Raw genomic sequence first — 27,253 nt, 5'->3', positions numbered from 1 at the left:
TTGATTATCAGAGCTGTGTTCTGCTTTGTTTGGAGAATACAGCTTAGGTGCTCTAAGTGGGAGGATATAAAATGACAGCAATGTGGCTTCCTAGTGGGCGAATGCTCTGGGGTCATCCTGGGCTCAGCGCTCTGATGTCAAAATCACGGTGTCCTCCTTTGCTAAAGCAAAGAAGTCTCAGGCTCCTGTTTTCTCACTCCCAGGCAGAAACAAACCATGTTCTGAGTGACTGGAGTCATTGCTCACAACACCAGGAGCTGGTTTAGGGTGGGGCGAGGGGCAGTGGCCTTGGGGCTCCAGTCTCTAAAGGCCGGGGCCTCTGGGCTGGGGGGAGGGGTGAAGAGTGGCAGGTCCTGTCCCCGGGAAGCTGCCGTCACTGGGGGAGAGACAATGGGGCTCAGCATCTGCTCCTCGCTGGGAGAAGGGACCCTCCAGTGAGAAGCCAGGGAGAGCAGGGAAGTGTGGGAGGAATTGATGAGGAGAAGGGGTGGAGCCAAGGAGAAGCAGCCGGGAGGAAGGAAGGGAAGGGGAAGGAAGAGAGGAGGGAGGGGTGAGGATTCAGGCTTTCCTTCCTCTCGATGACCTGGTCCTGGGCTGCAGCCGCTCTGGCATTGTTTCCTGCGGAAACCCTCGGGGCCCACGAAGACCTCACGTTTCTCCCCCAGCCGCTGGCAGCAGCCCCAGTCCAAGGGTCAGGCATCCAGCAGGTGCTCAATACTTACTTGGGAAAATGAGAAACGTGGCCAAGTTTGCTCTGGGAACTTTTCCCTTGTCTTCTCCCCACTTCTCCGGAGAAGCTGAGGGCAGAGCAGGTCTTGGGAGCACGCCCAGGCGCCCCATGAATAATTGACCCTTCCTGACGGCTGTGCCCGGCTCAGTCCGAGGACTCGAGACCGGCCCAGCGTCTGAGTCAAGAAGCGGCTCCGAGTGGCGGGCGTTCCGGACGTTGGAGGCCGAGGGTCCGGCCTGCCCGGGAGTGGGGTCTGGGGGAGGCCAGGCTGTGCCAGAGCCCGCGGCCCCGCGGGGAGGCGCTGGGGCCTGACCCCCCGCGCTGCGAACGGCCACGCCTCGGCGCCCCCCAGCCGTGCGCCGGGTCGGGGGTGGGGGGCCGAGGCCCAGGCCCAGGGATGGGAGAGCCCACGGGGGGCCGATCCCAGCGCCTCCTCCGACCCCCTTCCCAACCCGGTCCCGGCACTCGCAGCCCCGCGCCGCTCCCTCGAGCCTGGCCGTCCAGGGCTCTGCAAACAGCTGTTTAAAGGCTCTTTTACAGTTCAGTGCTCTGCGGGGATGTTTGTTCCAAGCCCATCTGCCTACTTTAAAAATATATAAGTAAAGAACACACCCAGCTTTCCACCCCTGGCTGGGGAGGGGCGGACTCGGCGGCCCCCGCCCGCACTTCGGAAGGAACCGGCACCCAGCCGCCGCCGCTGCCCCCGCCCCCAACCCCGCCGACCCTCCTCTCGGGAGGACGCCCCAGGCTTCCCAGGGGGGAGGGGGCTCGCAGCCCCGCGGCCCCCTTTGTGCGGGGCCGGTCGGGGCCCCCCATTTCCATGCGAGGTTCTGACGCTCCCCCTCTCCCCCGCTTCAGTTAATCTTTGTTCCCCTTTTCTGCTGAGAGGAGAAAAAAAAAAGAGAGAGAGAAAGAAAGAAAAGGAGGAAAAAAGGCGTGACTTGATTTTCAAACGAAACTCCCACAGCAAACAAAACCCTTTTAGAGAAATAAGAAAGGAGGAAGAAGGAAGAAAAGAGGGAAGAAAAAAAAAGGAGAAAGAAAACCCTCCAGGCTTTCAATTTGAGTGGGAGAGTTGAACCGAAAGAAAGAGAAAGAAAGGAAGAAAAATCCTCTCTGCGGTAGAAAGAGAAAAGAAAACTTGGGCTGACAAGAGGGGGGTGCTGGGGGGGTGGAAGGAAGTGAGAAAACAAAAGAGAGATAAAAGGGCTGCTTTTCTGTCTCTCTTCCTCTGCGAGCTGGGTTAGGAGGAGCTGTTTTGCATCCCTTCACGTCAGCCCTGCCTCATTCCCTTCTTCCAGGGAGGGAGAGAGCGAGCAGGAGGGAGAGAGAGCGAGAGAGGAGAGGGAGAGAGAGGAGGGAGAGAGAGAGAGAGAGGGAGAGAGGGAGAGAGAGAGAGAAAGAGAGGAGCCGGAGGGAGGGCGGCAGGAGCAGGCGGCGGGCGCGCGTGGAGGCGGGCGCGCAGCAGCAGCCCGGGCGGTGGGCAGCCAGGAGCCCCCGGCCCGGCCCCGGCCCCGGCCCCGGCCCCGGCCCGCCGAGGGCCCCAGCGCAGGAGCCGCGCCCGGAGCAGGGTGAGTGTCCCGCGCGGCCCCCCGGCCCCTGGCCCTGCAAGCCCCGGGCGGCGCGCCGGCGGGGGCGCGGGGGGCGCGGGGGTGGGTCGAGGCGGCCGCGGCCGACCCGCCCCCCGCCTCTCCCCGGGGACGGCCGCGCGCAGGCCCGCGCCGCGCTGCAAACATGTCGTCTTTTCCTTTCACTTCCACATTCCCTCATGCCGGGGAGCTGGAGGGAGAGAGGGAGAGCCGGGGAAAGAGGGAGAGATGGCGTCTGGGGGGTGGGGGGGCGAGGAGGGGGAGGGGAAGGAGGGAGGGAGCGAGCGAAAGAGGGCGAGAGCGAGGAGAGCGCGCGAATGAGAGAGCGAGCGAGGAGAGAGAGAGGGAGAGAGAGAAGCAGAAATGAAAGGAAAGCGCCGCGGTGGCGGCGGCGGCGGCGGAGCGGGAGGCCGGGGAGGCGGCGGCGGCGGCTCCCGGGCCCGCACGTGGGTGTCCCGGCGCCCCGCGCGCTCCCCCCACACCCGGCCCGGGACTCAAAGTTTCACCCCCTCGCCGCGCCGCCCCGCCCCTGCGGCTGCCCACAAACTTTATTCTCCGGGGGGGTGGGGGGGGGGCGGTTGCTGCGCGTCCCCGCCGTCCCGGGTGGGGGGGCGGGGGAGGGCCAAGCGCGCCGCCGCGGAGGAGGTAGGGGATCCGGGGCGCCCGGGAGGGCAGCCGGCCGCCACACGCGGTGCGCTGCTGGAACCCGGCCGGGCCGGCGTCGGGGCGCCCCGGGCGGGGGACCTGTTGAAGGCGCTCGCCGGCTGGCGGGGTCCCCACGGCCTGTCCCCAGGCTCCCTAGTTTCATTTCCCCTTCCTCGTCGCCCCTCTCTGTCTCCTCGCGGTCATTTTCCTAATTGGACGGAGCTGTGGGGTGTGATCGGCGGCGTCAGATTAGGGGGCCGGGAGGCTGCCGGGTGGACGCGGAGACCCGGGGACCGACGGGGCAGCCCCTGCAGGCGCGCGGATCCCACAGATCCGGCCCTGGTGCCACCGCCCCCCGAACTGCGGACTTGCTAACTAGTGCGTATCGGGTTTTTTTTCCCCAACTTGCCTTTTAAGATGACTTTTATGGTCGCTGCAACTGCTTCCCTCCAGTCTGAGCTGTAGTTTGGGAAGATTTAAGAGGCCTGGGAGGTGCTGGCGTGGGTTTTAACTAACCCGAAACGGTCCTTAGTGTATCTCTAAGCTCAGCGTTGGTTGGGGCAAAGGCAGAGCCATAGCCTGGGTGCGTTTTCACAGGGACGCGGCGAGGTGCCCGTCCTTCCCCGTCTGAGCGGCCCGCGAATGACCATCCTGGTGGCCCACCTTTGAGCTGCAGGCTGAGCGCCCTAACTGTTAAGAACGCCCTGAACGCCTTTATTTCTATGCAAAGTGGAAACTCCTAGCCGTTGTGGACCTGGAGGGGACGGAAACGGTTCCCGTGGGCGCCCGGGAAATTCACAAAAAATTCCCCACAGGTGTGCAAAGCAGGACTTTGCACCCTTGGGGGTCACCCAGCCAACTTTGAAGCTACTCTTTGAGTTCTGCCTTTGTACACGTGTAAGCAAAAACAGTCAAAGTTCATTTCTCCCAAGTAGAGGGCCCCTGGCCCTGCATCCCCGTTGTGCTTTTCTGGGGGGAAGGGGGCCTTCAGAGTACCGGGTCTTATGGGAGAGGGAAGAAAACCCCTAATTGTCATTAGACATAAAACATGTATTTTTAGTGTTTGTGATTAAGCCAGGGCCTGTCCAGTTTTGGGGGGGTGACCCAGTATGATCGTACCTTTCTTGTTTATTTTATTTTATTTGTTTATTTGTTTGACAGACAGAGATCACACGTAGGCAGAAAGGCAGGTGGGGGGGGGAAGCAGTCTCCCCTCCGAGCAGAGAGCTGGATGCGGGGCTCCATCCCAGGACCCTGGAATCATGACCTGAGCCGAAGACAGAGGCTTTAACCCACTGAGACACACAGGCGCCCCAGCTTTCTTATTTATTTTAAAGGGAATATTGTTTTCTAGAGTTTTCTTGATGCCTTTATCAACTGGCCCATAAGCCACATGTCATCCTGGGCCAGGCACCTGCCTGACCCTAATTGGTCACCTACAGCTCCAGCTGCATTCCCGTGCTCCAGACACCTGCAGGACTCGCTCAAGGGCAATGGGAGTAGAGCTGCTTTCTCTTGAGTTGGGAGGGGGTGGTTGGGCATTTGGGTCACATTTTCTTTCCTGTGGTCTCTCCTGGTTTCCCACTTGTCTCTGGAGGGAGATGCATTGAGTCAAAATGGGGACAGGTGCTCCCTCTTCTCCAGGCAGATTCCTAGGTGAGTCCTCGTCCTGTGGTGTGTGGCCGGCAGGCCATTTGTTCCGTACTGGGGTCACTTCCATTCCAACCGGGCATTTCCTACCAGGGAGACTTATTTTAGGCTCGCCGTCTGGAGACAAGGAGACAGACAAGGTCTGGAGCCGTTCTCAGATTGAAGGAAGGGAGACTAATGGGACCACCGGAGATTTTGCATGACTTCTATTTCAGGTTTGCCTTGGGGCCCAGAGATATTTCTATCAGAGTCTGCTTAAAAAGTTCAAGTTTGAAGTTAGAAGGGAGTAAATAAAAGAGAAGGCCGATGTGTCTCAGAGGGTGCTTGTGCACCACCAGGTCCCAGGCTCATGTTGCTGAACGAAGGCGTCTCTGCATCTGCTGAGTCTCCTGTTAATGATGATGGTTGATCTCAACCCGAAGACTTCAGAGCTGGAAGACACGTCAGAGATTGTCTAAGAGAAACCGAGGCACAAGAAAAGCTCCAGGCCCAGGGCCACACTCTGCAGGCAGAGTCAGCATTTGAACGTGAGCTTCCAGAGTCCATGTTCAGTGCTCTTCAACACAAGGCCATGGCCTCTCTTCCTGCTGGGGGTGCCGAATCAGGCTCTGTCCAAAGAGCATGGCTCTGAGGATAAGGAAACCATGGGTGTATGCTGCCCGCAGGGGACAGGTAGATGGAACACCTTATTGTCCCCGTGTGTTGCCCATGTACTGTTCCGAAGGGTTTGACAGGCCAGCGGTGACTGCTGGGGGGAACTGGGAGCAAAGGCCCCCAGTTCTGTGGGGCAGCATTTCATCATCAGGATGTCCCCAAGTCACAGTCAGCGGTTTGGGATCTGGCCTGCTTTCTTCATGCTTTGTACTCGTGTGCGATTTATTTAGGATTGGTCTGCCGTGAAGAATGGGGGTAAGGAAGAGTCAGAGGCCTGAACTGGTATCTGTTCATGGGTCAGATCTCCTCCTAGAACGTCGGCTCGTGAGGGTAGAAAGTCTGTGTTCATTGCTGAGCCCCTGTGCCCAGAGCAAAGCCTGGCACATGGTGGACCCTCTGTAATATTTGGAGAATAAGTGTACTGGGCACTTGGAAAAAGACCTCCCTCCAGAAGGAACCCACGAGTGACACACAGAGGCAGGGATGGGAAGGTGATTGATGGGCCCTGCAGAGTTTTGCAGTGAGTCATGGCTTCAAACAAGCTCCAGACAGGTAAGGCAGGAGGAGCTGGGAAGAGTCGGTCCGGAATAGGTGGAGACACTGGGTAGAGATTGTGCAAAACGACAGAGAGATCTCAAATTGCACTGCATAGATGGAGAACAGTAATAATCACGTATCTGGGGCCGGGCTTGCGCTCTGTGTGTGTCATGTCCCTTCGTTTTCCCATTTGGCAGATGGGGAAACTAGAGCACAGAGGAGTTGAGTCACTTGTCCCAGGGCCAGAGCCGATAAACTTGAACCCCGGCTGTCTGGCTCTGGACTTCGCCTCCCTGGCAACGAGGTCAGGCATCTGTCCCCACACCAAGGAGCTGAGGCCTCAGAGCTTTGGGGTTCCTCAAAAGGATGGCTGCAGGAGAACTCAAAAAGGAACAGTTGGTCTGCAGTAGAGTGAGGCTGGTTAGGGCGCGTGCCCTCTGCTCCCACAGCCGGAGCCCACACCGTGTTCCAAGACCATTCACCCAAGGAAGATGCTAAGGGAATGCTTCTTTGAGAGGCCTAACTATCTCCCAAACAGAGTGGCTAGTACCAGATCTGGGACTATTTTGCTCCTGATAAACATTTAGGAGATGTTTTTCTTTTGAAGTATCCTTTTCAGCTTAAATTTTAGTTGGTATGTATTTAAAACTGCTGGGAATCCTAAAGCTAGATGTATTATTATTATCTCTTGGCTTTGAGGCCTCCAGAAGGTGTTTTCCATGGGTGTAAACTTTCCCTTTCTTTCTTTTTTTTTTTTTAAGATTTTATTTATTTGTTTGACAGAGGGAGTGCAAGCAGGGTGAGGGACAGAGGGGAGAGGGAGAAACAGTCTCCCCACTTAGCAGGGAGCCCAATGCGGGACTCAATCCCAGGACCCTGGGATCATGACCTGAGCCAAAGGCAGTCGCTTAACCCACTGAGCCACCCAGCTGCCCCCAAACTTTCCCTTTCTACTCCAGGATTCTAGGCCAGGCTCTCCTAGAGCACAAGGGCTCCCCTTTCATTGACAGTATGATTTACCAGTCTCTGTGCTGGGCCCGACCTCATGCAGCTTGTAGTCTCCCTGGGAGACAGACACTGAACTAATAATTATACAAATACTCTTTAATTACAGTTGTTATAAACGCTTCAAAGGGAAAATGGTACAGAGGCCGTGGGAGCCGGTAATCAGGGAGGATGGAGGAGAAGGGAGGCTTTCCTGAAGAAAGGCCATCGAAACAGCCACGGGAAGGGTGGGTGAAGAGGCTTTAGCCAGGGTGGGAGAGTCCATTAACCTTGACATAAACCCTGGCTCCTCTAAGCGGCCCCGGCACCCCCGGCATCAGCATCGCGGCCCAGGAGCCTGCTAGAAGTGCAGAAACTGCATTTTTAATGCCACTCACCTGCATGGTGCAGTCTGAGACACGCCAAAGGAATCCAAGTACTGAGCTGGGAGCTTGTCAGCTTGGCTGTGAATGAGTGGGGTGGCCACTGGGAAAGTTACTTCTCTGGGTAATGAGGGCATTAGATCATCTCATGAGTTCCTCCTGGCTTCTGTCATCTTTGGCTTTTGCTGGTTTGTGCTCTTTCCAAGTTTATTAAGCGCAAGGGCCCGGGCGTCTGCAGCTTCCACCTCTGCGGGGGCCTGGTGTGGGGGGGGGAGCCCAGCAGGTACGGGTCCGAGCCGTGGCCTGCTCTCCGCAGTTGCTGCACAAGCGGCCCCGCCCTCGAGGGCTGTGGGGAAGGATCAGAACGATCCGCAAAGAGCATGGGCAGCTTTGTTGCTCGCAGAGAGATGGTCTTAAGGTGACCCACGGAGGATCTGGCCTGAATCGAGAGCAAAACGGGCAAGGGTCAGAAGGGCTTTGGGGAAGAAAGGTGTAACGTTTCTGCCGAAAGCGGAACCTGAAACGGGGGAGTTGCTCAATAGCCCATTGCTTGTGAACATGAGACTTAAAACGTTGCCACAGAGTTTCGCGCCTGAGATCCCCACATCAGCGTAGAGAGGACTGGGGGCAGGGGGGGCGGGTGGGCGAGCGAGTGCTTGAGTTGCACGTGCCGCTGTGCCGAGAGTAATGGGCGGGAGCATGCACTTTGCGCCCAGAGCTCTTGCCAGCTTCCAAGGGGTCTGTGGCCTCCCCAAACTAGGGGCAAATGCTTTTTCTTAACTAATCTCCCCAACTCTCTTAGGACACAGCCCTTGCCAAGGACCGGGCCCCGTGGTAAGCACTTTCTGTATATCTGGTCATTTAGGTTGAAGAGCTTTCCGGAGGTCAAGTGTCAGAACCAGGCCTGGCACTGCGCAGTCGGGCGCCAGAGCGTCCCTGCTCACAAAGCCTCGCATGGTTAACAGGGCAGGCGGGACTCGGGGAGAACTCTTCTGGCAGAAAACAGAGATGGAGGTTATGGAAGTTCCTGCGATTCCCGGTTAAGTGTCTCCCGGTTGCTCATGCATCAAACAGAAAGGCTTTTGCCGAGGAAACTGGTTGCACATCGTACCAGGTTGCTGGGCTAGCCCATGAGAGCCTGTGTCACTGTTGGGCCCAACTCATTTTTGGTTGCTCAGGAAAAAAAAAGGAAGGGGAAACAAATTAGAAAACAAGACGGCCAGGCTAAATTAAAAATGCTAGCTTTGGGCGGGAGATGCTCGAAGACATGCACTGTCGAATAAGGGGTGAGTTGGTGGCAAGAGACTGGGGTAGAGTCCAAAACGGGGATTAAAAGATGTGTGAAGCCAAAGCAGGGCCAAAACGTATATCGAATCAGCAGCTTCAAAAGGTAAAATGACTGGTTCTTACTACTTACTAATTAATGTGTGTAGCTCTCAGACCTGACCCTTCCCCCATCCCCAACGCCTTACCCCCAAGTACAGAAGCCTTTTGTTTTCTCTTTAATTCATTTCTGTGTTATGTGAATTTTTATCAGTGTGTATTATCTTTCTAATCTATATATTTATAAATGGAATAAAAGGACTAGTAGAAGTGGGTTGACCTGTACCGGGGTTTTAATTCTGTCTTCTGCAACCGACATCGTAAAGGCGTTTCTGATATTAAATCTATAGGCTCTATTGTGTGTCTATTTTGGAAGTACTGAGAGACGTGTCGGAAACGTGAGGATTTTCAGTGCCGTCGAAAGCTGAGAGTAGGGGATCATGTTGTGGCCGGACTGCTTTCCCTTTCTTCCTTCCATAGCCCCGGTGTGTAATACGTAAGGGGATCAAAATCAGGGAGGAATGATCACACCGAAAGCAGGAGTGGGTCCTCCCTCCAGATTTACACAGGAAGCTGTAACTTCTGTGAGGACTCTTGTTGATGTGTGGTTTGTCTTCTGGGTCATGTCTGAACGCCATCCTTGACCCCATCCCGTTCCCAGTGGGGCAGCGGTGGGATGGGCTTCCCGATGGGGAGGGCTTTCCCGTGTGCATTGGGTAAAAAACAAGAGCCAAGCTTTGGTGGTGGTTTTGTGCACATATCGCAACATCCTCACAAGGACCACATCCCCTCCGGCCTTCTGAAAAGCATCAGGTACCCTTTGGGGGCTGACGGGCCTGGTAGGCTAACCCCCACTCTGTGATGTTTGATCCTGGGGCCGCACCTCCCATCACCAGCCACAGACCACGAGTTCACTGTGGTCTTGCCATCACCTGAGAGCAGGTCAGCTCTGAAATTCAGAATTCTTCCCATCCCCTAACACCCCTGCCCCAAGCTGGGACGTCAGTGCCTACCATCAGTCCCATCCCTGCATCCCCTGTGTCCTGCCCCAGCTGCCTCCCTAGGCCTGTGCACCCCACATTCTCCTTTGGTCCTGCCTCTCCCCAACTCCCGTATCACTCTCTCCCCCCAGGACTTCAGAGAAGGGTTCACCCTGTCTGTCCCTGCTTCCTCTCTCCCACTCTTCTCTCCAGCTCTGAAACAGTAGAGCATTTAACCCCTACTCCTCCCTGCTCTTGCAGAGGCCCCTGGCCCACGCCCTGATCACACCTGGCAGCCCGTCTGGGGGCCTCTACTTACCTGACTTCTCCGTAGCAGACAGTGTTGTGGAGAGTGTTGGCTTGTCGCTCTGGGCTCTCTTCCTGCCTCTCTGATCCTACTGTTTCCTGCCATTCCCTCCTCTCCTGGCAACAGTTTGGTGCCTCTGCCACGGTTCTCTGCTGCTCGTTTCCCTTCCATGGCTGTGGTTTCAGACTCTTACGCTATGTCCCTGTCTTCACGTGTCCTGTCAACGGTCCAGAGCTGGGTTGACATTGGTTTTAGTTTTAGATATGTATGGATTTCTTTCCGCCATCTTATTATTTTGTGCTTTCTCTTTCTTCTGTTTCTGAGTCTTCCTTCATTCTTTAACTTTTTAAAGACTTTATTTTTAAGTAATCGCTATTTCCATCATGGGGCTCAAACCCACCTCCCCAAGATCAAGCGTTGCACACTCCACTGACCGACCGAGCCAGCCAGGCACCCCTGTTCATTTTTTCTAATTGATTAAAAGTTTTTTTTTTTTCTTTCTTTCTTCCCTTCACTCTGTTTTTTCCTCTCCTGCGTTGCAGGTTATACACTGTTTCTATTCTTTTAATGCATGCAGACTGTAGAAGGTATAAAATTAGTTGGTGTCTCTATCTTTTCTCGAATAACGCCACGACCTTGGAATGCTTTATGTAAAGTCACTGTTGTGACACATTCAGTTGTCACACAGGGGTTTAGATACATCTTGTTTCTCTCTTTTCAGTTCCACAAATCAGGCATTTATTTCTTTATTTATTTAAAGAGCGGGAGAGGGGAGGGCAGACGGAGATGGAGAAGGAGAGGGAGCTGACTCCATGCCCACCCAGTGCAGAGCATGACCTGGGGCTCAGTCTCACGACCCTGAGAACGTGACCTGAACTGAAATCAAGAGGGAGGCTTAACCGACTGAGCCACCCAGGCCCCCCGGGCATTTATTTTTAATGTTCTGAGCAGTTCACCTTTGGTTTGATTTCCCACCTGTTTTCATTTTGTTTACTTAGCTTTCTCCTTGCATCTCAGACCTACTTTCTGAGATCAGAATATCATGTGGTGAAGATCTTTAGTCATAAACTTTTCGGTTCCTGTTTGGCTAAAATCGGGTGTCATCCTTGTTGTTAACGCATTGTTTTAGTGGTTATAAAACATTAGCTTGATAGCTATTTTCTCTGAGGATGTAAAGATAGTATTCCAGATGTGCCTGGGTGGTCTGCTCCTGGGACTCTCGATTTTGGCTCCGGTCATGATCGAAGGGTCCTGAAATCTGGCCCCACGCTCAGTGCAGAGCCTGTTTGTCCCTCTCCCTCTCCCTCTGCTCTCCCCCTGCTTGTGCATGAGCACTCTCTCTCTCTCTCTAAAATAAAAAAAATAAAATCTTTTTAAAAATAAAGATAGCATTCCATTGTCTTCTGGCCGGTTGTTGATGTTGAGAAATTCGTAGCACAATTCTCAAGTAATATCTTCTGCCCGGTTGTTGTTGATGGTGGTGGTGGGGTGCGTGTGTGTGTGTGCGCGTGCGCGCGCACACACGTATGCACACTCATTTGTATGTTTTGTAGTTCATTATTATTTCCAGAGGAGTGGATTTGAATCTCTTTGGCTAAGGATTCACTGGGCTTAGTGAAAACCAAAGATTGGTGACTTTTATCAGTTCCTGAGGATTTTCAGCAGTTATCTCTTGGAATGTTATCTCTCCATCATTATCTCTCTCTGGTCTCTCTTTTGGGAACTCCAGTTAGATGTAGGGTAGATCTTACTCTGTCCTTTATGTTTCTTTTTTTTTTTTTTTAAGATTTTATTTATTTATTTGACAGATCACAAGTAGGCAGAGAGGCAAGCAGAGAGAGAGAGGGAAGCAGGCTCCCCGCTGAGCAGAGAGCCCAATGTGTGGCTCGATCCCAGGACTCTGGGATCATGACCTGAGCAGAAGGCAGAGGCTTTAACCCACAGAGCCACCCAGGAGCCCCTGTCCTTTATGCTTCTTAACTTTCATTTCATTTTCAGTCTCTCGGGTTTTTTGTAATGTTTTCTGGATAATATCTTACTTGTCTTCCAACTCACTAATTCTCTCTTCAGTTATCTCTAATCTTCTGTTTAGCCCTTCCACAGAAGTATTATTAGTATCAATATTAACTCACAAATTTTAATATATTTGCATGTTTCCATTGCAGTTACATTTTTTGATGCTCATCCTTTGAGTTTTTAATCTGGATGATTATATTTTTTTTATTTCTTTGTTTCTATTTTATCCTTTTCTGAGGACACATGGTGGTTTGTGTTTTTTTAATAATCTCTTACCCCTTACTTGTGTTTTTAATTCCCCGTTTTATTAATCACATTAGCTATACTTACTTTTGGATTCTGTATCCGATAATTCCAGTCCCTAAAATGTTTACAGGGACAGTTCTTTCCTATGATGCTTCTGCTCATTCCCACTATTGAGGACTCGCTTCTTATGTGTTTCATGATTTTTGTTTTTGCTTTTAAGATTTATTTATTTATTTGAGTGAGAGAGAGAGAGAGGGAGGGAGCACGCATGAGGGAGGAGAAGCTGCGGGAGAGGAAAGAGAATCCTCAAGCAGACTCCCCGCTGAGCACAGAGCCCAAGGCAGCCTCTGACCTGAGCCAAAATCAAGAGTCACACACTTAACCAAGTGAGCCACAAGGTGTCCCTGTATGTTTCATGATTTTTTTTTTTTTTAAGATTTTATTCATTTACTTGAGAGAGGGAGAGACAGCACAAGCAGGGGAAACGTCAGGCAGAGGGAGAGGGAGAAGCAGTTTCCCCATAGAGCAGAGAGCCTGACGTGGGTCTCCATCCCAGGACCCTGGGATCGTGACCTGAGCCAAAGGGAGGCACTTAACCGACTGAGCCACCCGCGGGCCCCATGTCTCGTGATTTTTGATTGTGAGTTTACGTTTGTTGGAATTCTGTCTGTGAGGATTCTTTGAAATATGGAATGAGAGTTCTTTCTTCCACAGAGGATATGTGCTTTTTACCAGACACCTGAAGGCCCTTCAGATGGGTCCATTTATTTATAATTCTTAGTGTGCTGTCTCGAGGTCTTGGCAATGACCACAGATCCTCAGAGGAGGCTTTTTTTTTTTTTTTAAGTTCACCCATAGCAAACACGAAACCAGATTACTTCCTTCCTGATTATATATGACCTGATTATATATGACCAGTAGACACCCTACTTTGTCTCATCGTTTCCCTATTGCCAAATAGTTTCTCTCCATATTTGGACAAAGTCCTGGTCATTCCAGGCCCAATTAAAAACCATGTATCTTCGGAGCCATCCCTTGCAGAATCGACCTGCTCTCCCACATCCGTTGGCCCCTGTTGCCTTATCCCTTAGTCTGTAGATGTGTGTGTTTAGACCCCACATTGGATTCTGAATTTCTGGAAAGCTCGGAGCAGTGTCATTTATTTCTGAAACCCCAGCACCTGGTGCACTGTTGGCCATCGTAGTTGCTTAATAGAGACCTATTCACTGAGCAGAATTTATGGCAAAATCAAGTCTTCTCTTCTTCTTGGATAGTAATTAAAAAAAAAAAAAAATCCAAGCACAAACCTGTCCCGTAATCCTAGACGAGTCCAGTTCACTTTTTTGGATCTCAGTATCCTCAGCTGTGAAATGAAGGGAGGCTTCTGAGATCTCCACTTGTTCTAAGATGCTGGGATTTGGCATAATTTGCATGATTGTCAGTCAGGATAACATGGATCAAGTCTTGGCTCATAAATGGAATTGAGGGATGTGAGGGCCATGGAGAGAAGGAGCATGATTTGAAGCAGCTGGGCAGGGTTTGAAGAGAAAAAAAGAGAAAGGACTCAGAGGCAAATTAAAGGTTATTTGATATGAATAAAGATGGCATTTTAAAATTTGTGACTTGAGATGACAACCTGATGGCTTTCTTTAAAAAAGTAAACAAACTAGGGGCGCCTGGTGGCTCAGTGGGTTAAGCCTCTGCCTTCAGCTCAGGTTGTGATCTCACAGTCCTGGGATCAAGCCCCACATCGGGCTCCCTGCTCAGCAGGGAGCCTGCTTCCCTCTCTCTCTACCTGCCTCTCTGCCTACATGTGATCTTTCTCTCCCTCTCTCTGTTAAATAAATAAATAAAATCTTTTTTTTTAAATGAACACACTATAATTTCACAATAAATTTCAGATGGCTTAAAGATGGTAAATATAAAAAAATGAACCCAGGAGATACTATGACTTAAAACCCAGAAGCCATAAAAGAAAATATTGACGTATTTATACAGAAGTAAGAAATTTCTGTGTGGCTAAAATCATCATAAATGGAATCAGAAGAGTCTCCTAATTCTCAAAACTAGAGAACATTTTTGCAACATAGGTCATAGATAGAGCTGGTTTCCTTAATATCTAAAGAGCTCCTACAAATCATTAAAAAAAAGATGGTCAGCTCAACTTTTTTTTATGTTTTATTTTATTTCATCTTTTTTTTTTTCAGGTAGCTCTAGGGCCAGCGTGGGGAGTGAACTCATGACCCCAAGATCCAGAATCACATGCTCCACCAACGGAGCCAGGCATCCCTCAACTCATTTTTTTTTTAAGATTTTATTTATTTCTTTATTGGACAGACAGAGTTCACAAGTAGGCAGATAGAGGAGGGGAAGCAGGCTCTACACTGAGCAGAGAGCCCAGTACTGGGCTCCATCCCAGGACCCTGGGGTCATAACCTGAGCCAAAGGCAGAGGCTTTAATCCACTGAGCCACCCAGGCGCGCCTCAACTCAATTTTTAAAAGAGGCTACAAACATGGACAGTTCACAGAAAAGGAAATACAAATGGTTCTTAACCTTGTAAGACCATGCTCAGCCCTCTGCTAATTAGAGAGATGCAAGTTAACTCTATTCTGGTGAAGTCCTAGTGGGAACAGATACTCCCGTCATTGTCTGTAGAGTGCATGTTGTACAGTGAGGATTTTGACAATATTTATTAAAATCCAGAGTGCACAGACAATTCCAGTTCTGGAAATTTTTCTCACAGGTATGTGGCATAACATGCAAAGCGAGCATTTATCAAGACAGTTCATTGCATCATTGATTGTAAAAGCAAGAAGCCAAAAAAAAAAAAAAAAAAAGAAAGAAAGAAAAAGAAAACCTTAATGTCCACCGGGAGGGAACTGGTAAATAAATTGTCCTATGATCATACAATGCAGTTCGTGCAGCTATAAAAAAGAATGTGAACGTTCCCTGTGTATCCATGTGGTCCTGGTCACTGAGATATTTTCTTAAATGAGAGAGGACAGGACAGAATTGCCTGTCTTCAATAGCTCTGCAAGGTTACTTTTAATACATCTCGAATTTTATGTCTTATACGCATATCCTACCTAACCCCCCCCCAAAAATTATTTTTAAAGAAGGAAGTTAAGGGGCACCTGGGTGGCTCAGTGGGTTAAGCCTCTGCCTTGGGTTCAGGTCATGATCTCAGGGTCCTGGGATCGAGCCCCACATTGGGCTCTCTGCTCAGCGGGGAGCCTGCTTCCCTCTCTCTCTGCCTGCCTCTCTGCCTACTTGTAATCTCTCTGTCAAATAAATAAATAAAATCTTTAAAAGAAAAAAAAAGGAAGGAGGAGGTTAAGGTGGAAAGAAGGAAGGATGGACGAAGAACCTCACCTTTGCTCTGCATTTTCACACAGGGCATCTTAGTTACTCCCTCACCCGTGAGGTTACCATTTTTATAGACAAGAAACCGAAGCTTCAAGTCTGAAATGACATGCTCAAGTTCACGGAGAGAACCCTGGAACCTGGCATTGAATCTAGTTATCACTCCAGAACCATTGGGCTACTGTCTGTAGACGAGTATTTTTTTTTCTTGTCTTCTTCCCTTATTTTTAACTGACATCCCATTGGTTAAAGAGCACTGGCTGTACACCATGGCCAAAGGCCCACCCCTCCCAAGGGAGAGAGTGGAAAGTTCTGTCCCACCTCCCCCAGCTGGCTTGCTGGCTCTCCAGTGCCTATGGGGCAGAGCTCAGGCAGTAGGTGGTGGAGACAGCCCCCGAGCCCAGCCAGCCACATCAGACACAATGAGGAGGATTAGGGATGGGCTTTGCAGCCCTACCTTTGAAGTTCCCAGCTTTTATCAGAGTGTCTGAACCTTAACATTATTTCAAGGGAGCTTTTATTACTGTCTGTGAACTGGCCTCAGGTAGGTACCAGCTGCTGCCAGGTGCCGAGGGAACACTTCCTGGTGCCTGAAGCCTGAAGCCGGGGCTTTCACTTTGTTAAATGGTAGAGTAGTTTTTAGGGCTAAAGGCACTTGGTACTTAGAAGATTCTGGAAGAATGATTTTCTGTTTCTATTTTTCTATCCAGAGGTGCAAGTGGATGGCATCCCTTTAATTAAAGGGAAGGAAAAGTGCTTGCTTGCCTTTTTTTTCTTTTTCTTTTTCTTTTCTTTCTTTTTTTTTTTTTTTGGTCTTCTATGCAGTTTTCAAAGTAGAGTATTGACAGCTTCTTTTTTGTCAAGGAGAAATGCTGTAGGAGAACAAAGCTAAAGGTGTTGGCCGTGTATAATACGAGGCTGTAATTTATAGGTACAGCTTCACCCGGGGGAAGAATTTGATGTCTTTAAGAGCTACAAACTCATCCAGCACCACCTGTCCTCGTGTGTGGCATCACATTTATTTTCTGAGCTGGAGTCATCATTTCTTAAGAAAGAGGCAGGGTCCCTTGGGGCCGAGGACTTATTAAGGGGGTAAGAAGTCTTTAGGATCTTTGGGCCTGAGCCGGCATGTCCAACCCCTGTCGAGATGCTACCTGGTATCTTTACAAGGGATGCGTCCCAGTGACCCCCCCCCCAGTCCATTTGTGTTTGTCTGGCTGGTGGAAGTGCCCTGAACACCCCAGAGCTGTCCCTGTGTAAAGTTTGTACCCAGCCATTCACTGAGTGCATGAGCGGGTGGGAGGCACCCAGCATACGTTCCTCAAATGAATAAATTCTTTTTATTATTAGAGGTAGACTTAAAGCTTTGGATCATCAAGAGCACTGGAGAAATTGAGATGTCTGCCATGATTCCTCCTTGGGTTTTCCTGACGCTTGAAATAATTAAGACCATCCTCTGTGGAACTGTTCCTTCCTTGGGCTCTCGGTCATCTCTGTTAGGCAAGGGTCAACTTCTGTAAATCGTGTGCTGAGTACTCTTAATGCCCTCCCGAGTGTTCCAGTTCATATTCTGCCTGGGTTCTAGCTCATTCTCCAGGAGGACTTCTGTATAACATCAGCTAAGTTCTTTTGTTTCGGTTATAGAGCTTATCGGAATTTGTCTTCCAAACCCCAATTTTATTTTATCTTATTTTATTGTTATTATTATTATATTTTAGAGACAGAGAGAGCATGTGTGTGAGCAGAGGGGAGGGGCAGAGGGAGAGAGAGAATCCCAAGCAGACTCCACTCCTAGAACAGAACCACGCCCCCTACCTTTGCTTGGTCTCACGACCCTGAGATGGTGACCTGAGCTGAAATCAAGAGTTGGACGCTTAACCGACTGAGCCATCCAGCCCCCCGCAAACCCCCTCTTAGAGCTTTTATGCCTTTGTTGTAAAAATTGATTCCCTAGGATCCCCTGTGTGGCTCAGTCGGTTAAGCGTCTACCTTTAGCTCAGCTCACAATCTCAGGGTTCTGGGATCGAGCCCCGTATCGGGCTCCCTGCTCAGCGGAGAGCCTGCTTCCTCCTCTCTCTCTCTGCCTGCCACTCTGCCTACTTGTGCTCTCCTCTCTCTGTCAACATAATAAATAAAATCTTTTTTTTTAATTTTTTTTTTACTATTTTATTTATTTGACAGAGAGAAATCACAAGTAGGCAGAGAGGCAGGCAGAGAGAGAGGAGGAAGCAGGCTCCCTGCGGAGCAGAGAGCCTGATGTGGGGCTCGATCCCAGGACCCTGGGATCATGACCTGAGCCGAAGGCAGAGGCTTTAACCCACTGAGCCACCGAGGTGCCCCATAAATAAAATCTTAAAAAAAAAATTTTATTCCCTATCCAGGTAGGTTAACCCGTCTGAGCTCAGGAACTGGCCTCCCCCTCCTTCCCCCCCCCCCAACCCTTTCTGAATTTACTGTCTAAAGAGACAGCTATTGTCCCGTCCTCCACAAAGGACAAAAGAAATGTTTGTTTTGCCTTTTTGCACCTTGGCCCCACTGCTGCCTCTGTTTCCCTCTCCCGGTGGCAATTATGTGAAAGACCTGGACAGAGAAGTTGGGTTCTGAGTATTCTGGGGGGGTTGGCTGTCTAGCTTATGACTCACACCCTGCCTGCACTCACTCCGACCTCCCAGAGATTTTAATTCCTCTTTGCTGGAAACTACCCCTTAGCTCTTGAAAATATTCTTAGGTGGTTTTAAGATGTCTCTGTTCAGTTTAGGGGTTTTTTTTTTATTTGTTTGTTTTCCAAATCCAGTTCAGGTTTGAATGTCCAAGGAATGAACAGTCTCTTGGCTCTTGGATCTCTTCCTTTTGTTTTTTAGAAAATAGATTTTATTGATTTTTTTTTCTTGTTACAAAGAGATTTATGATTTTTGCAGAAAATTTAGGAAACATAAACAGGCAGAAAGGCGAAAGCAAAACCCTTCTATAATCATTAATATTTCAGTATATTATATGCCCTTCCAGCCTATATTTTTTTAATTAAAATGAGAGAGAGAGAGCACACACATGAACCAGGGGTAGGGGCAGAGGGAGAGGGAGAAGGAGACTCCCCGCCCAGCAGGGAGGTCTCCGTGGGGCTCAATCCCAGGACCCCTGGACCATCCAGACGCTTAACCAACCGAGCCACCCAAGCACCCCTATGTTTTTTCCCGTTTTAATTCCAGTAAACAGTGTTACATTAGTTTCAGGTGTGACGTATAGGGACTCAGCTTCCATACGCCTCCTGAGCTCATCGACCCCAGCTCACTTTAAAGGGCTGCATAATATTCTTTCGAACAGAAGGACCATAATACAGTTAAGCAGCCTTCCTGCATTTTCCAGTATGTTCTCTCTTCCTGTCTTCTAAGGGACATTGTTGGATATTTTTGCCCACAGCCTTGATTATTCCCTGGGATCCGTTTCTAGAAGGGAATCCCTGGGTCGAGAACTTTTCTGTTCTTTTCTGATGGCTAAACAGCCCTCCAGGAAGGTTATACTGTTATTTTTACTCCTTTTGGGTAAATCCAAAGGCCTTTTCTTTTAAACCCTGGCTGGGTGTTTCTCAGTCATCACTTTTCCAAACGTGGAGCACGTGTTGGTGGAGAGTGGGTGTCGGTACAGTGGCCTGAGCTGAGCGATGAGGCAGGACATCCCATCCTTGCCCCTGGGCTTGCAGTGGGACCCAAGGGCTGGGTCTGCTGGTACTGCCCGAAGCTGGGCAGGCCTTCGGCTCCCCAGGGAAACCTCCAGGTGCCCACCCTTAGAAGGCCCGGGACGGTCCTGGCTTCGAGGGTTCCCAAGTGGTGGGGAACTCTGACAGTCTTTCCTCCAAGAGGATGCCGGAAAAGCAGACATCCCACCCTAAGGCCAGAGACCAAGGCTGCTCCTCCCAACCTGGCTTGGGGTTTGGGGTTACAGGTCCCCGGGGATTTTCTATGCAACCCCCCCTCCTCCCCGGGGGAGGGGAGTGTGTCTGCTCAGACCTCCAGCCGCGCCAGCCTGACTCCTGCACCACTGGGCTGGAGGAGGGCTTGATGGAATTACGGAGGAAGTAACATTTGCTCAGGCTAAATCGGGCCTTCCTGTCCTCGCTCCAGACTCGCTCTTCCTCCTTTTCGACTCTCTTCCTCCTGCATGTCAGCGTGCTCTTTGGGGCAGTTTTGGTTGGCATGGGCTCTGAAGACCTGCCCTGCTTCCTAGCTTCCCTCCTTCCTCTCCTCTGCCAGGGACACCCAGGCTGGTGCCCACCTTCCGGATCTGGCACATTCAAGCGTGTCCCCACTGCTCCTTTCCGGCTCCCCCCACCTGCTTTCCCAGGCCTGGTGGAAAGGACACAGGGGGTCCTGGAGGCCCAGGCTGCTCCTCTTCTACCCAGAGACACAGCATGCCAGCTGCTGCCCGTCGGGTTCCAAAAAACAATAACAACAACAACAAAAAACCACACAAAACCCAGCCCCCTGAGATGAGGGTCAGACGTTTCAGTTTCTATGAACCTGTGCTGGGAATGAGAGGTGTGGGCCGGGAGAGGGAGGCTGGAGGTTTCCCCTGGGTGGGCTTTGTTTAAAATTTAATATGCTCTTCCTTTCTCTCGATGCACCAGCGACGGCTTCGAGCTCCTTTGTCATTGGAGCCCGGTTATCTGTCTGGTGGATGAGATCTCTTATCTGCCGGGTCCTGCCTCTTGTCTCTGAACAGCCCATCACCATCCTGCCCTCGCTCCCCCGCCCCATCCCACCCACCCCCCCATTTGTGACGTGCCCTTAGATCCCATTCTGCTGCCTGGACAGAGAATGAAACCTGTCACTTTGATTCTTAGCCAATTAAGACCTGGGGAAGATGAGGGTCCACTTTTAATGGTGTTGGACCCACCAAAGTGTCCAGTTAGAGGGGTGTGGAACCCCGCCCTTAGCAGTGGGGAGCGTGCTGGGTCCCAGGGTGAGGGTCCCGGCTCAGGGTGGCCTGAGACAGGGTCATGGGTTTGCCCCCCTATGTGTTCCAGCTTCTGCCTGGGCACCGTCTTGGCCCTGGGGAGCTCTGCAGGACAGAAAGTGTTTTCACTATGGAAACAGGGAGCTGCTCTTTTCGCCACAAGCCCCCCATGGAAGTGGGCTCTGAGACAGAGGGGAGGACGTTACCTTAAGCCATAGGACTTGGGTTCGCAGGAGCCATGGCTCTGCATCTTGGCTCACCATCTCCCAGCCCTGATGAGGCACAGCCTTCCCGACCAAGCCTTGGTTTCATGGCCTGTGAAATGGGTTTATGAGCCTACTTTTTACACCTGCGCTCTGTGCGGGATAACACGGGAAAATCATCATTACCTGCGTACTGCAGGGGCGTCAAGTCAGGGAACAGCCATCCTGAGTTCTCTTTTCTTTTACGAATCTTCTTATGAATCTCCTTATTCTTCATCAGAGCAGCAAACATTTACCAGGCACCTACCAGGTGCTCAACTCTGTGGCATAAAGGGAAACGGCAGGGCCTTTGTCCCCAACGAGCCCTCAGCCAGAAGGAATATTGGATTTGCAAACAAGAGCACGGGAAGTTGGGAAGATGGTGGGGGTCGGAGTGTATGCAGAGAAGACTGCCTGGTGGCGGTGGTATTTAGGGGATTCTCAGCAGACAAGGGGAGCAGGAGCATCCCATTGGGTACTGGAACGTGCCAAGGCAGAAAGAACCGGCACATTTGAAGACTCAGTGGCGGTTTGGTATAGATGGCAGGTAGGACGTGTAGGGGATACGGTAGAAGATGGGGCTGGAGGTGGAGGCAGGGGCTGACCTGGGAATGTGTCCAAAGGCTTGGACGTAATCCAGAGGCTAGCCAGAGCCCCCATGGGCTCTGAGCAAAGAAGCAACATGACAGATCACTGGCATCAATCAGGGGACTTGGGACTCGTGCTGTTGTTAAATCCATGTGGGTAAATCCCCGTGGAAACGTCGACCTGGGAGTCGAGAAAGCCCTCAGAGGAATAAGTGTAGCCACTTCGGCTTGAATTCCTCCTCCTTTCACCCAGAATTTCAGCTCTGCACCCATTGTTTACAGATAATTTACAGAAGTGCATTTTCTATGCTTGATTGTATTTCTTACAACTCAACCAAGAAATAACCCCAGGTAAAAATTTTCCACCAGGGTGTGTTCCTAATACATATTTATGGTTACCAAATTGACTTGAGAATGTAGGAAGCGCTTTTGAAATGTTGCATGAGTGCGTGAGATCTTCGGGCTGGGTTTCCCCAAAGCCGGGCAAGAGAAAGAGAAGGCAAAAGAAATCCTGTGTTTGTTGAGCACCTGCTCCGGGCCCAGCGCAGGGCTAGACTCTCTGAATTCAATAACCCTGCAAGAAACAGCCTTCCGGACTCATTAGGGGCAGGGAAACAAGTTCACGCAGGCGGCCACTTCCCCAAGGCCTCGTGCCTGTAAGGGATAGTAGGGGGATTGGAACCCAGGTTTGGGAGTTCACACTCCATCCATTGAACCACTCTGCCACCCAGCCCCTAGGGCACACCAGAACAGTGAAGCAGGACATCCCGAGGTGGGCCGGGTGAGACACTGGAGAGTCTTCTGGATAAAAATTAGACCGAAAATACGAGCTTACTCCCATTTCCCTCTGTGAGCACTTCTGCTGGCTGACGGGCTGAAAACACGGCTCTCCTGGAGAGCCTTCTTCCAAAGGGTGATGGCTGGAAGCCCTTGGCTGCATTCTGATTTGGGTGTTTCAGCCGGCTGTGTAGACGCTACACAGAGCAGACGGAGGGAACTTGGTGCCTGCAGGGAGAAGAGGAGTTTTGGGGGGAGCCACAGGAGCTGCTGGCAGGCCAGGGGGACCGTGAGCTCCCTTCTGCACTTGCAAGGGCCCAGTGGGGGGTTTGGCCAGAGTTGCTTCAAGTTCAAGTTCAACGGGCTGTTGGCCTGGGGTTGGAAATGTGGTCTTTTGGGGGGCCTTAGAGATCATGTAGGAAGGGAAAAAATAAAAGCCCACGTGGGTCCATTGTAGTAGTTGGATTTTGCTGGTTTTTTCCTTCGAGGGATGAGTCTGCTATCCCAGTAACAAGGGCATGCTCATGTGTGAGTGGGGACCGCGGAGGATGAGGGTGACTCCCCCGGGTGCCCCTGAGAATGAACGTCGTCCTCCAGAGGGGATCTCCAGCCCCAGAGTGACTGTGGGTCCCTCCCCAGGGCCGCCATCTTCAGGTGTCATTGCCATTGTCCTTACGGTTCAAATCCCGTCATTCCTCACGTCCATCTTGGTGACTTCCTTAACCGTGGCCAGGGGACGGTTTGCAAAAACACTCCGTCGCAGAAGCATTTCTCTTACCGAAGCGTAGGCAAATGAGCATTCAGAGAAATCTTATTGTTAAGATAGTAAATCTTAAAAATTTTAAATTTAAAAATACGGGAAAGTGTCACGGTGTCAGAATGGCCCTGTCGGTTGAGCGTCCGAATCTTGATCGCAGGCTCGTGACTTTAAGCCCTGTGTTGGGCTCCATGCTGCTTAAAAAAAAAAAAAGAAGAAGAAGAAGGGGAAGGAGAAAAAGAAGGAGGGGGAGGAGGAGGAGAACAAGAGGAAGAAGAAGGAGAAGAAGGGGGAGGAGGAGGGAGGGAGGAGGAGAAGGAGAAGAAGAAGAAAATACGGGCAAGTAAAAATTGCCCATAATCTGCTCAAAGTAAAAATTACCAACACTGTTCAGTGCCTTTATGTCTGTGGTCCCAGCCTTCTGCAGCGCACATATGTAAACATACCGTATTTTAAACGTGGCTACAAGCACATTGAACTTTGTATCCTCTTTCTCTTTCATTTGACGTAACATTATGGCAAGCAAGAACTTTTGAAAAGCCTTGTGCTTTGCAAGCGAGCATATGCTTTACAGACATTTCTGTCAGCCCAGTAACCAACTGTAAGAACTCACGTTCCACCCACAACAGAAATTGTGCCAGTCGGGGACTTCTTTGATCCACCGTGCAGTAAACGTAGCCAAAATAATTGTAAATTTAAACAGACTAAAACCAAAATGCAACCACTTGAAAAAATTTAAAACCCTCTCCTAAATTGCTCTTTGGTCAAGGAAGAAATAAAGAATTTAGTGACAAATACTTAGAAAGCCTTGAAAACCAGAATGCCACATAACCAAACCTCTGGGAGACAGCCGCGCTATTCTCATGGACTTAAATGCTTTTATTATGAAGAAGGGAGACAGAGAAAAAGAATAAACTGAGCATTAGCCTGAGATCTTAGGGGGAAAAAAAAGAATAAAAAACAGCCCCTAAGGAAAATGGGGAGAAAAAAAAGAGTAAATCCGGAAATAAATGAATTAGAAAACAGAAACACAGTGAAATTAGCAAATATATCCAAGAGCTGGTTCTGTTTTTAAACAAACGATAAAGTAGACTAACCTCTAGCAAATCTACTTGAGAAGTAAGAGAAAGAAGAGAAAAAAATAATAGGAATGAGAAAGGGAACATCGCAATAGAGACATTTTAAGAAATAAAAATGTAGGCACAATTGGCTTCAGTTTGAAAATCTCAAGTAAATGAAGGCTCTTCTGAAAATATATATATTGTTGATTGAGGGGGAAAAAAAACCAAACTTGTGACTGTTATCAAAGCACTGCCCCCTTTACCCAAAGAAGACACCAGTCCTAAGTGTTTTTGCTATAATTATTTCAAATTTGATAATACTGATAACATTAAGCTAGTCCACGGTTTAGCACAAGATTGATGGAATGATCCAGTTCATTCTACAAAGCAAAATAAGCCTGATATTAACCATGGCACAGAGACCATATTAAAGAATGGAAATGTTATGTCGGAAATAGAATTCAATAATGTATTAAACAAGTCATCTACCGTAACCCAGTGGGGGCAATTGTCAATATCAGGAAAGCTTTATATAGTAACTACGTCATGCTAATGGGTTAAAGAAGTAAAACCAAATTGATTCCAATATATGCAGGGGAAAATTGATTATAATCGAACAACCATTTCTACCTAATCAATACACCAAAAAAGGAATGGAAGGGCGCATTTGTAGCGCGATGAAGAGTATCTATTTCAAACCAATAGCCAATATTGTAATTAACCATGAAACACTATAACCGTTCCTGTTGAAACCCATAACAAAGTAAGGAGGCCTGCCATCATATTCACTGTCTAACATTGCTTTAGAATGTTAGGTGTGTGTAATACTGAAACAGAAATACATACTAAAGAAAAAGTAAACGTTCCGTATATACAGTTTACTCTATACCAAATCTTGAGCTAGAAGTCAATTTCCAAAGTTTAGAAATTAAAAAGTCATACGGGCGCCTGGGTGGCTCAGTGGGTTGAAGCCTCTGCCTTCAGCTCAGGTCATGATCCCAGGGTCCTGGGCTGGAGCCCCGCATCGCATCGGGCTCTCTGCTTGGCAGCAGGCCTGTTTCCCCCCTTCTCTCTTCCTGCCTCTAAGCCTAGGTCTCTGTCTGTCAAATAAATAAAATCTTTTTAAAAAGGGTGCCTGGGTGGCTCAGTGGGTTAAATCCTCTGCCTTTGACTCAGATCATGATCCCAAGGTTCTGGGATCGAGCCCTGCATCAGGCTCTCTGCTCAGCAGGGAGCCTGCTCCCCCCCCCCCCCCCGCCTCTCTGCCTACTTGTGATCTCTGTCAAATAAATAAATAAAACCTTTTAAAAAAAAGTCATAAAAAACCCCAACAGATTCGACTACACTAAAAAAAAAAAATTGTAACTGCTCTGTGAATTCTACAAAACATTTGAGAGCCTGGAGGAAACAATTTTATCATTAGATATCCTAAAGGGTTAGTATTTTAATTCTACTAGAATCATAGATATATTTGTTTTTAAAATTGAGGTTTAGGGATGCCTGAGTGATGCAATTGGTTTAGCATCCGACTCTTGGTTTTGGCTCACGTCCTGGTCCCAGGGTCATGATATCAAGGCCCTTTTTGGACTCTGCCCAGAACGGAGTCTGCTTAGGACTCTCTGCCTCTCCTTCCACCCCTCCCCCCACCAAATAAAAAAAATAAATAAGTCTTTTTTTTTTCTTTTTAAAATCAGGATTGAAACTTGAAGAGAAAGTGAACAGACAATAAAATTAGCAAGTAAATACCTACCCACAGAAATACTGGATGGTAACCTCTGTGAGGCCAGAGAACAAGTCGGTTCACTACATCAGGGATATTGTACGGAATATTACTTGTTGAACAAATAAATGAATGCAATGCAAGTTTTTAAAGTATTACATGCTTTGGTTTTTTACATTTTAATTTTTTTTAAGATTTTATTTATTTATTTGACAGAGATCACAAGTAAGCAGAGAGGCAGGCAGAGAGAGAGGAGGAGGCAGGCTCCCTGCTGAGCAGAGAGCCCATTGCGGGGCTCGATCCCAGAACCCTGAGATCATGACCTGAGCCGAAGGCAGAGGCTTAACCCATTGAGCCACCCAGGCGCCCCTACCTTTTAATTTTAAAGCAGGAGTTTTCACCAAGGCTTTATAATGAAAAATTGCAAATAGAAGTGAAAGGGCAGCACGTAAATACTCATGCCCTCGTGGTTAGATGTTGCTGTGGTATCTGCTGCCATGTTTGTTTCATCTGTACATGTATGTGGTTTATTTTTTTTCCCCTGAACCATTTTGAAGTTGCAGAATATATACACTCCTGAATTACTTCCGTTTTGAATCCCAAATTTCCTGGAATTTAGCTGTCTGTGTGGAGGATTACATCTTACAAAGTGTGTCCCTACAGATTGTCCCAGCCCTTAAGAAGGCATTCAGGAGGGACACCTGGGTGGTTCAGTGGGTTAATAAGCCTTTGCCTTCGGCTCGGGTCATGATCTCAGAGTCTTGGGATCAAGCTCTGCATTGGGGCTCTCTGCTCTGCTGGGAGCCTACTTCGCCCCCCACCACCCGCCCTCTCTGCCTGCTGTTCTGCCTACATGTAATCTCTCTCTCTTTAAAAAAAAATAAATAAATAAAATCTTTAAAAAAAAAAAAGGGCAGCATTCCGGAGTCACGCTGACAACCTTCTGGTATTTAAGAGAAAATGAAGTTCATAAAGAAAGTCAGGTCCCGTACTGATGGTCTCCAGCTTAATCCTCTTTCACAGCCGTATGAAGGAGGTGTTGTGCCAGTTTGGGGGGGCAGCTGAAGTTCAGAGAGGTTAAGTGACTTATCCAAGTGCACACAGTGGCGTTGTTCAACCCAGACCCACCTGACACCATCGAGTCATCCATCCACCTCTTCCCTTTATCTTCTCTCTTCAGGAACACATGAAGGCGTTTTGTGGGCCGTATGGACAAACGGGAAGCAATCTGTGTCCTTGTGTGCGCGTGTGGGCAGGCAGGTGGTGGTCTGTGTGTTCGTGGGGACGTGCTGTGTTGATGAACATAGACCACTGATCATGAACACATGACGTGGACGATTGTTTGGTCGCCCAGGTGCAGGGAAATGAGCCCGACACGAGGTTGCAGGTGCCACCATCGACACCTCGTGACAACCAAGAAGAAATACACGAGCGGCTGGGTTAGGGCAAGGAGGGTTAACTTTCTTTTTTCCTCTTCCATCCTTTTCAAACTCTTTGCAGTGGGTAGTTTTATTAATCTTATAATAGAAATTTTTAATCAGAAAGAGAAACTTGGGGGCGCCTGGGTGGCTCAGTGGGTTAAGCCTCTGCCTTCAGCTCAGATCATGATCTCAGGGGGATTGAGCCCCACTTCAGGCTCTCTGCTCAGCGGGGAGTCTGCTTCCCCTCCCCCTCCCCGCCTGCCTCTCTGCCTACTTGTGATCTCTCTCTGTCAAATAAATAAATAAAATCTTTAAAAAAAAAAAGAGGG

The 27,253-nt window shown here is 49.6% G+C and overlaps 1 protein-coding gene across 2 annotated transcripts in view; it reads left to right on the top strand.

The window, feature by feature from the left end:
* The first annotated feature begins 1,397 nt into the window (after window positions 1-1,397).
* The window catches only part of ZNF710 (zinc finger protein 710), a 66,674-nt gene continuing 40,818 nt past the window's right edge, over window positions 1,398-27,253 (top strand). Inside the window, exon 1 of one of the 2 annotated variants that reach the window (XM_046007575.1) lies at window positions 1,398-2,301. The gene's annotated coding sequence lies outside the window, so the exon portion shown is untranslated. Of the gene's footprint in view, window positions 2,302-5,042; window positions 5,821-27,253 lie in introns of those variants that run through there. The other variant, XM_046007580.1, reaches the window with a different exon arrangement.

Source organism: Meles meles, chromosome 6, assembly GCF_922984935.1.
Source record: "Meles meles chromosome 6, mMelMel3.1 paternal haplotype, whole genome shotgun sequence".
Classification (NCBI taxonomy): Eukaryota; Metazoa; Chordata; class Mammalia; order Carnivora; family Mustelidae; genus Meles; species Meles meles.
Note: the sequence above shows the minus strand (reverse complement) of the source record. Positions and strands in the feature narration are given on the sequence as shown.